This window comes from Bacillus rossius (genome assembly GCF_032445375.1).
Source record: "Bacillus rossius redtenbacheri isolate Brsri chromosome 4 unlocalized genomic scaffold, Brsri_v3 Brsri_v3_scf4_2, whole genome shotgun sequence".
NCBI classification, from domain to species: Eukaryota; Metazoa; Arthropoda; class Insecta; order Phasmatodea; family Bacillidae; genus Bacillus; species Bacillus rossius.
In genome coordinates this window covers 6546892-6557666 of record NW_026962011.1, presented here as the reverse complement: position 1 = coordinate 6557666, position 10775 = coordinate 6546892, and the positions used below count along the sequence as shown (strand labels likewise).

At 41.0% G+C, this 10775-nt stretch overlaps 1 protein-coding gene across 3 annotated transcripts in view; it reads left to right on the top strand.

Moving 5' to 3' along the window:
- Positions 1-3452: 3452 nt before the first annotated feature.
- The window catches only part of LOC134542438 (baculoviral IAP repeat-containing protein 6-like), a 36922-nt gene continuing 29599 nt past the window's right edge, over positions 3453-10775 (top strand). Inside the window, exon 1 of one of the 3 annotated variants that reach the window (XM_063386679.1) lies at positions 3453-3703. The gene's annotated coding sequence lies outside the window, so the exon portion shown is untranslated. The remainder of the gene's footprint in view (positions 3704-10775) is intronic. The other 2 variants (XM_063386680.1, XR_010076798.1) reach the window with 2 other exon arrangements.

Sequence of the window (10775 nt, the reverse complement as noted above, 5' to 3'; positions counted from 1 at the left end):
TAGATCTTTTCCCCGGTGGTCCGATGACGAGGGCACGGGAGTGGCAACAGCGGACCTCCCTGCTGACGGCGGCCTGTCCCGCTCTGCCGGCCGTGTCTGTGCCCCCGGTGCCTGATGTGGTAGGTGACTTAGTTTGGGTGCTGGTTCTGCTGGTAGCTGATGGGCCGGGGCATGGCACCCAGCTGTCTGACCGCCCCCGGCTCTGCGTTTCCCTCCGACAGCATTTTTGATTTGCGCGCCTCCTCCAGCGCGGCCCTCGTGGGACACACACGGTGCCAGTGATACGCCTCTGGACAGAAACAGCAATGCGGCGGGCGTTCGTCGCTGTCCTCACCCGTCCTGCCGTTCCCTGTCCGGGACTGCCGTGGATGGGCGCGGGCTCCTCCCTGACCGGACACCTGTCGGTAGCCGGAGTTGCTGCGGAATCTCGCCACCGTTCGGTCGCCGTCTGCTACTTCCTTTAAGGTTGGTCAGCTTGTCCTCCGCTGGTCCTGGAGCCCGTGTGCAGTCCTTGGCTCTGCCCCCCACTGTAGATCCCGTTCGATTTCGCGGGCGAGGGCCACAAACTCTTCTGGACTACGTGTGATCGCCGCCCTCATGAAGGGCCGGAATTCAGGTAGCATCAGCTCGACGACTGTAGATAACACCGTACGCAGGTCCCTTTCTTCTGCCATCCGCCGGTGAAGGCGCAGCTTCTCGAAAACAAAGCGCTCCGCCCCCTCCTCTGTCCTTTGTGGCCGGCAGTAGAAATCCCTCTGGCACCTCGCGCGCACCTGGTCGTTGTCATAATGGGCCTCAATCTGACGTACAAAGTCGTCCCATCCTGTGCTGTAACTTCCCGCCATGGACCACCAGTCCTATGCGTCTTCACGGAGCTGTCCGCTTGCCCGCGAAGTCCATTCGGCCGGTCGCACCTTGTACAGTTCCAGGAGATGTTCGCTCTCCTGCACAAACCCCTGTGGATCCTCATTGTCGTGACCCGAAAATGTCAGCAAAGTGAGTGGCGCACTCACGTACTGAATCACTGTCACCTCACCATCGATGCGCCTTTCCCCGCGGCCTTACTCTAGACAGTGCCCCCCCAAGGCCCCCACTTGATTGTGTCCTGTAGAGCCGCCTGCTCCCTTCCACGTGTTTACTACGTAACCGTCCTCTTTGCCAACACCAATGTCCTTCATTGTGCCCCACACCGCGTGCCTTGTTGCATTGCCATTGTCACTCGTAAACATGTCCCGCACATCGTATGGCACTGGCCCGCGTACGTCACTCATTGCCGTGTTCCATGCAGCGTATGTCGCTGCCTCGCCAACGTCACTCTTTGTCGTGTCCCACACGACACATTTCCTCAAGCTGCCAACGTCACTCGTGAATGTGCCCTGCATAGCATATGTCACTGCCTTGCCAACATCACTTATCACTGTGTCCCGCACCGCGAAATATTTCACTGTAATGCCTACATCATTGGTGAATGTGTCCTGCGCATCGTATGTCACTGCCTTGCCAACATCACTGGTTGCTGTGTCCTGCGCAGCGAATCGCACTGTCTCACCAACGTCATTCGAGAGCGAGCCCCGCGCGTCGTATCGCACTGTCCCGCCAACATCACTTGTTGCCGTGTCCTGTTCAGCGCATGTCATTGCCTCGCGAACGTTACTCATCGCCGTGTCCCGCGCGAAATCTTTCACCCTAATGCCTACATCACTGGTGAACGTGTCCCGTGCAGCGTAAATCACTGCCTCGCCAATGTTACTGGTTGCTGTGTCCTGCGCAGCGAATCGCACTGTCTCGCCAACGTCACTCGAGAGCGAGCCCCGCACGTCGTATTGCACTGTCTCTCCATTGTCGCTCATTATCGTATCCCGCACGGCGTATTGTATTGTGTCCAATGTTATCAGTTCCTCTGTAACTCGCATTACTTGTCTTCCCGTCATGGTTATCGGTCGCGCTTGTATTCCCCGCCGATCGGTAACATAACCCACGCTCGACTCGCCACGTTATCGCGCGCAGCCGGATCCCGACGCGCCACCGTCTCTGGTTCGCGTCGTTCCCACGACGTGCAGACGCAGCTGCTTCCTGTCGCGCCGCCGTGGCGCGCACCACTCCTGTTGCCGTGTGGGAAAAAGTCCGTGTTCGGCGACTCGCGTTCTGTTCGTAATGACCAGTGGCCACTCTAGTTGGGCGCATATGACGTCCCCAGGGTGCGCAGCCCCTTCCCGGTCTCCGAATAAAGTCAGGAATGTGGATCAATGTAAATTGCCCGGCTAATCCAGCAAGCAGGTAGAGGTTCAGGCCTGTCGTGGCCGGGACCGGAAATTGAGGAGAATAGGTTCGGAATGATTGAGGAAGGTGGAAACCAGGTTGAAATTAGGTATAGTTCGCTAATTGTTCGTAAGCTGGCTTATTGCGGCTGATCCGCCTTTGCCCTAACCGCACCTGTCCCGTGGTAACGGTAACGCCCACTTCCCGTCGTACCGTAAAAACGTTAAACAACCGAAAACTTCCGACCGTAAACGAAGGTCGACGAATTACGTAAGACTCACGAACGATACTGGTCGAAAACGCAAGTCTGCACGTGGTCGCGGACGCAGAAACTCGCGGAGTGCGGAGACGCAGGTCCGCACTCCGTGGCAGCCAAGCGGCGACTGATGCTCTCGCCCCGTGCGCGCCCTGCGCCCCGCGAGGGTGGTGGGGTGGAGGAGGGGAAGTTGGTACGAACGAGACCGCGCGCTCGCTACGGCCCAGGTGCGGCCTCTAAATCGCTACACAAGAACCCTAATAAACATAACACTATTAACAACGCAATATTTACACATATACAATAGTTGTCCGTTTTTGAGCAGTCTTTGACATAAACACTATAAGGCGCACTCGGGTGCATTCTTACGGTGAACACAAACTTCACTGGCTGGGGGTTTGGGGACAGGAGCATGCTCCCTCAGGTACACGGCGATGGGCAGGAATGACCTCTAGCCTAGGAGGGCACGACGACGTTCGTCACACTCTGTCTTGAGAGTAAGTGAAATCGCTTCTATGATGATGTTGTAGTATTGAAAAAAAATTTTTGGAGCATTTAGATTAAGTTGAAACTTCCTGTGACTGGTCCAATTTCCAATTTAAAGGTTCTTTTCAAATATTAAGATTCACAATTTATATTTGTACTGCTTGTGTCGAGCTCCATAGAGTAGTCGTTTGCTCGCTAGCTTTAAAGCGAGGGGTTCTGGATTTTATTTTCTTTCTAAGATAAGGGTTTAAATTTGAAATAAAATATTTTGAATAAAAATAAATTTTAATAGAAATCGATTATAGAATGGGACTTTGGTTATTGGCGTAAGCTGATGACTATGAAATAATACTAATACTAGTAATAATAGGATTGCCCTGTCGGGGAGCGCTAGTACCTAAATGGTCTCTATGTTTGTGGGACTTGTGTACCTTTTTTTTTTAATTACTTTACCATTCTTTCGTTATCTATGCATTGTATGTTGAATGGAAAATGTTATTATCCCGCTCTGTTTATTCTAATAAAAATTTCTGTAGCTTTGTTTTAGGTTTTAGGTTTGTGGTTTAAAGTAAGTTATTTTTAGATAGTATTCAACATGTGACTTAAATTCTATTATGTTAAGTGACATACAATTTTGACATTCTTATAGTAGTGCCTAATAATGGTCGAACCTTTCGTCGTTTGCTGCAATTTGCAATAAAGGTACTTGTTTTGAATATTTAATATAATAAAAATTTAAAATAATTTTCCCAAAACATTTATGATTTTAATTCGTTGTTAGTTAAGTGAGGGAATTCTTGTTGGGTGCGTAAACCTAGTATCACTTGTTATAGAATGTGGATCATGTATTTCTTCATAATATGATAATGATATACAGTGGTAAACAGGGAGAGAAAAGGTATGGAATGCGGCAGGTAGATAACAGTAGGTCTATCCCTCATCACGCCGACAGCAGTCGCCCCGGCCTGCAGAACTCACCCGCCCACTGCTAGTTACTGCTAAAATTAGGGGCGGAGCCAGGGGGGGCCCCAATTATTTTTTCTTAACTGAAAGCAGGTTAGCTAAAAGCCTGGGTGTCTTACTGCTATCACCGGCCACTGCACTGGAGGGGAAGAGTAAGCGAGCCCTACCGATACTCCTTCCCTTCCCCTACCCCTGTCGCGAGCAGAAGCTATAAGGTTGTGACGCCGTGACGGGTCCCAAGCTTTCAAATATCTTACACCTATTGTATTTAACCAGCGCAGTAATTATAAGCAGGTGTTGACTGGGCTTACAAAAGTGTAAGGATCACTGTGTGTGTATAGAATTGAGACGACATGGTGTCATGTAACTTTTCAAGCTGAAGCTAATTGTTTCCAGGAATACTGTAGATCAGTTCTGCCGAAACCCAACCCTTTTTATTCCTTTTTTGTTTGTATTGTCGAGCTTCGAGCATGATTTATGATTTTGAGTGGATGTAAACAAGGCACTTGGATTGATAAAAATATCTTTAATTAATTTCTTACTTAATCACTCAAACATTTTTTTATTAAAAAATTAGTAATATTTTTACCATTACAATATTTAAAGTTAAGTACCGAAAACTGTTAAAAAAGCACTATTTTACACCTTAAAATCCAAATTTTTTCTGGGGGTGGACCCCCGGACTCCTCGCTTTAATAAGGGGGGGGGGGGGGAGGATGGAAACCATGTTTCTTAACGCCCTCCATACAAAAATCCTGGCTATGCCACTGGCTAAAATGTAAATGATTTCCTATAGTAGGAGCTGATAAAAAAAATACTTTTTAGAAAAACTATTATAAAGTATTTGAATTGTTAATCTAACCAATAATTCTGACCAATCTCCAGTATTTTTAATGTAGTTAACTACTCAATACCAGTTGACACCATTTTACAGTATTTAAAATTATACTATCCTAAACGACAGTTAACATTATTTGACAATATTTTTAGTGTAGCCAAGTAACCAATCCTTTAAAAAATGTTCAGTCTTTTATTATTAGCCAAATTGATAACAAGTAGGGGTTCATGCATATTAGTTCTTAAAATATAAATAGGGTATTATCTAAAGTTAGTCAGGGTGTTCACATTCTGAAAAGTGAGGAAATGTCACGGAAGTTGAAATTGGTCAGGGAAAGTCAATCTAATTTACTTCAAATCCTGGAAATGTCTTGTAAATTCCTAATGATAGTAATTTGAGGGGGAAATGTGATGCTCTGGTATGCCATCCATCACCCATACTTGAACACGTTTTTTTTCCAGATGATGTTTCAGTGCATAGTCACAGTCAGACACACTGTAAAATGGTGTATGCAGGTTTAAGTTTGAACTAGTACAGCTATAGGGATGGTGGAGGCTAGATTGTCTTTTTTTTCCTTCAGAAAATTGCAAATTATGTCAATTATTTTTAAACTTGTTAGGGAAATTAATTATTTTGGAAGTATATTCTCAATCAGCAATTTAGAGAGATACATCTATCTATCAACATTTAGAGCTTGTCAGGCTTTTAAAGATGGGCAGGTTTCTCTGTGATTGGTATTGGGGTACATAATTGACAGATGACAGATGGATGAAGAACCAGTGTGATTCTGACCCGAGCTGTAACTTGCAATGAATCTGAAACTATTAAAAGCAAATTGTCCAGTACACTCATTTTACATCTTTTTGTTTGATAACATAACTGTATTAACATTTTGTCACATAACTGGTAGCAATCATGAGGCATAATCCAAATATACTTAACCAATATGACGTGTGTATTTCTGCGGTAATACCTACGAGTATCTGCTTTTGGGGTATAAAGAGAGAAATAACTGTAGTGAAAGGTTGGTTAAGTTAATGTGTAAAATATTATATTGAAAATATTTTTATAATTTTAACAGAATATAAAAAAGCTGTGGTTACCGTCAGTTGGGGTAACATTGGCCCTTTGAGGGTAACTTTGGCCCAAGACAAAAAAAATGTTAAACCATGTTACAACTCTTCCAAATATTTATTAGATATGATGATACATATGTAACATATGTAACATATGTATCATCACATCTAATAAATATTTTGAAGAGTTGTAACATGGTTTAACATTTTTTTTTGTCTTGGGCCAAAGTTACCCTCAAAGGGCCAATGTTACCCCAACTGACGGTATATTCTTAAAGCGCAGATTTTCCGTGAATTAATAGTAAAATTCCGAAATTTTTTTTCTTCAAACACTGGAGATGTTTCTGTTTTTACCCTGAAAACAGTGTTTCTGAATTCCTACTGGTTTCTGAGAAATCACAGTTTATACATTACAATGAGTGTGCATTGACATGGCTGCTGCAATATTTCGCTTTCCTGTGTGGGTCTGTGTGTGTATATGATTTGGAGAATTTTTAGTTAAATTGTGAGACTGGTCGATTACATTAGGTTAGCTACATTAAAAATACTTGAAAATATTGTGAACATATTGTAAAATATTTTTAATATGTAGCTACATACTAACCCACCAACCGTCCACATTGTTTTGAAGTATTTTTAATGTAGATAACCTAACGTAATAAACCATTTTCACAATTTAACTTAAGTTCTCCAAATCATATACACACACAGACCCACACAGGAATGGAAAAAATTGGCGGCGGCCGCGTCAGGTAAATATAGGAACGTCTCTAGTGTCTGAAAAAAGTATTCTGGGAATTTAATTACTTCATAGAAAAGCCGCATTGTGAGAATATTACCAAAGCTATTGCTGTGGCTACTCTTTCAATACTCACATTGGTTAAATAATGTTAAGTTATGCTTTTGCTGTCATTATTTTGTGATATCAAGCTGAGAAATATGGTGGATAGTATTCTCACGATAATGTTTTGTAGGACTACATAATTCTTTATTCTTCTGAATATTCGATAAATCATCAGATAGTAATTGGAAAAATGTATTCTTTGTGGAAAAGTGTAATTATCTTCTTGAAAATACTGGTGTAGAGTTCCTCACTTTAACTGGTGTTTAGTTTAAACCTTGTATACACTTTATAACTATAATGACCTTATTTGTCATCTCATTTCCAACTGCAGCAAATTATATATGAATCTTAATTAAATTTATTTACTAGAAATCATAGTTGCCCTTAGTTTTGTTTATTATTTTAATTTGTGTAATATTTTAGTATGATCTAATGTTCTAGTAAATTGTCTCGTAAAATTTACTTTTTTATTTATTTCTTTAAATGCTTTAATTAATTTTTATTGTTTTTTTTTTCCCTTTGTTATGCTTATTTTTTTAGTGTATTTCTGTGTGTATCTGTTCTGTTCTGGTCACTGCAGATATGTGATACTATCGTTTTACGTGTGATGACCAATTGTGGTTATGCCTACATGCTGTGGACTCCCCTCAGGTGGAGCTTGTCTGTGTCCTCGCTAGTATTTGTTGTGCCCACCGCTAAAGCCCTCGGCTGTTGGTGGGCATGTGACAAACATTAAAATAAAGAATTGTGTAGAGGTCTCATAATTAAATCAAGTGGGAGCAGAATCGTGAGACATTCACCAGGATGTGTAGTAGGTGAAAGAGGAGGGTGATGGAGATGGATTGAGTTACCTACATTCAAGCTATGGTTGATGTACTCAGTTGAAAAAAAGCTGGAATCCTGTGGCACTGAGCGGTACGTCCACCCCCTTTGCCTCTCAGATTGTGACTGACTTTTGCCTGATGGGTTCTTGCTAAAGGTTGTGCCAAGGTGTGATTGTGATGCCTGCTTTGCTGTGCTCAGTTAATATTTTAAGTCTAAATTGACATATTACACTTTGACTAGTTTAGTCCTGTTAAGATATTGGTAAAAATGGAATTGTCTATAGCCCGTTGAGATGCTGAGATCATTGGTAGTTAGCCAGTTTATGATGCTCGCTGGTGCTTCTAGCGCGGTTTCTAGGCTGTGAAGTGGTGCACTTTTCATTGTGCAAGGGACAACTATGAGATTTGAGCGGTAACCATAAAATTTTATGGCATAGAAATGAAGCTAAAGGTATAAAGCAAGTCCCTTAAGTATTTTAAAATATCTGTACTAGGTGTTTCATGCCTAAAAGTTGTACTGGAAACACATGTTTTGGCTATTTTCACTCTCCTATGAATATAGTGTATAAACAAAATATAGAAACAGAACTACTCATTTTCTCTCAGTATTTTTAAATGCTTTACATAAACAGACACCACTCAAATAATCGCCAGGTTTTTTCCGAAGCCCTGCACAAAGTGTGTGTGCCCGAATAGGCAGGACTCTTAATATAGGGTTACAGCTCGTGTAGAAACAAACATAAATATTAGACACTTAGCAAAAATCAATAGTTCAGTAAACACAGAATATCTGAAAGCTTGGTGACAAATTTATTCTTGAAGAACAACAAATAATAGTCCGGATTAGTATTTTTTCATAACATCTCTAAAACTTCAAGTACTTTGAAATTAAGTACTTGTGAATTAAGAGGTACATCTTGCCCTTATTCAGGGTGGTTTCATACTTTGACAAGCTGTCATCTATAAGGCACCTACTGTATATAATACAGGAGCAAAGTCTCTTATTTTTTAATAGCACTCTTTATTATAAAAATCTACACAATCCAGATGTCAGCTGTTAATTGCAAGACCTTTTATTTATTGAATGTAATTCACATACAATGCTAGTTACATTTAGGCTATACCACTTATGGCCGGTCACACCAGTACAGTTCAAGCATAAACTGGTTTGATCATGGTTCAACCACATTTTCTGTTGCACCGTTGTGTTCAGAGCGCTGAACAAAGAACATTGCAACCTTTAAGATGAACTGACAGTCCTGACGGTTCATGAAAATTATTCGGTTTAACTTCTTCAGACTTAATGCAGGTTATTATTGTAATCATATGTAAATATTAGTGAGTGATATTACAAAATTACAGATCATATATAATACATGCACAAAAAATGTTGCCTTTTCTAGTGTTACAACCACTTCCACAATAATCCCCATGTTTTACTAAGGCTTGTTATTCCATTAGAATTACTTTACATAAAATAGAGGCCTTTTTAAGGCGATTGGTGCACGGTAAAAAACGGTCACAGGCCCGAAAACAATGAATTTTGTATCATATGACCACTAAAGAGTCTAGATGCCTATGTGGGTGACCGTTACTATGTAGGAAGGTCAGGAGCTTAGTTCCAGCTCGTCAGTGGCTAGATGGCCTTCATACGGGAAGGGTGTCGCTGGTGGTCGCTCTGCGGCCTGCCATCTAGCGGGAACTAACAAAACCTCGAAGGTTGTATCTCGCTCTCCCTCTAACACACAGCCGATAAGGTTCTATCGTGCCCGGAGGAGGGGAAGGTTTATCAGGTTTCTCTTTCACTCATCCTTCGCCATGGGGAGGCGGAATGAATTATTTTTTGTCCGCAACTGCGCAGACGTCATGTGGCCACTCCCGCACTCTTCTCACTCAACTCGCTCATTCTCTCACACTATTCCAATAAATCTTTTCAAATCTTCAACATCAATACTTTAAACCATTGCGCTTCCTACGGATTAATTATATTTCATGCAAGTGCCCGAATTCAGCTGCAAAAAAATAAAATGCGTAGTCAATTTTTTTCTTCAAAAACCTTCCCAAACACTGTGTGTTAAAAAACATTCTGAAAGCCCATTTTTCTAGATAAATGGAAATTCTAAATCACCTACGCCACAAGAAAACATTGTGCTTTAATATTATGTAAAGAAAACACCTCTTAGTTTTATAGTTATGTAAAGGTGGTGTGATATGTTTTAGATGTCGCACCATCTTATCATCCATGTAGAAGAGTTACCCGAAAAGCTAACAAGACTATTGCCATGGAAATGGAAATATGGTTAAGGAAATATTTTTCAAATGTTTGTAAACAGTAAACAACATATAAAAAATCTTATAACTGTAAAATTAAAATACAAACAACCCTATAGCAAATTTAATTTCAATATGAAAAAGTCTACAATAATGTTAACAAGAAACGAAATTGCAATAGCAATAGAAAAATATCGCAATTTTGTTACATTGTTAATATATATATTATTTTTAATAAAGGCAATAAAAATGACATACTCAATATTTGGAATACAATAAATACCTTAAGCCCTACATAATTGCTGCGATATTCACAATAAATGCTTTTCTTAAATATAGTAATTACAAAACATCGTAAATAAATTATGAACATACATATTATGGTGAAGGAAAGTGGACACTATCACACTGAAAAATCTTAGAGGGTAGTTTTCCTCATCTTATTTCTTTCTTTGCGTTTTTGGTCTTGTTCGTTAAAATATTTCATGTTCAAATACTTGATACGCATATACGTTCTTGTCCTGACAAAACAGTATATAACTTCTTCTGGATATTTATTTTCAGTAGTTCCGCAAATAATTTTAGTCAGTGATTCAAAAATCCGCTCTTTTTTGCACAAATTGTTGCCATGAATATTATCAAAACACATTTCAGCGATCTTTATTAATTCAAAAAATTCATTAGTGGGACATTTGAAGTTACCCTTTATTGTACATGTATCCAGCTATCGTCCTCCGAATTGAAATCCGTAGTGCCAAGGTCAGGATATTTATTTCTGAAACAGTGAGCTATATAGCCAGAAACATATTTCAGCCCTTCAAGAGAAATTTCGTCACTTGAAAGGGGCCTGGCCTCTAAATCTAAGTATATTTTTTCCATGTCAGCAAGATCTATTTCATTTAAAGGTGATTTCTCTTGAAATGTATTTGTAAAATACATTTCCTTGCACAAAAGTAGT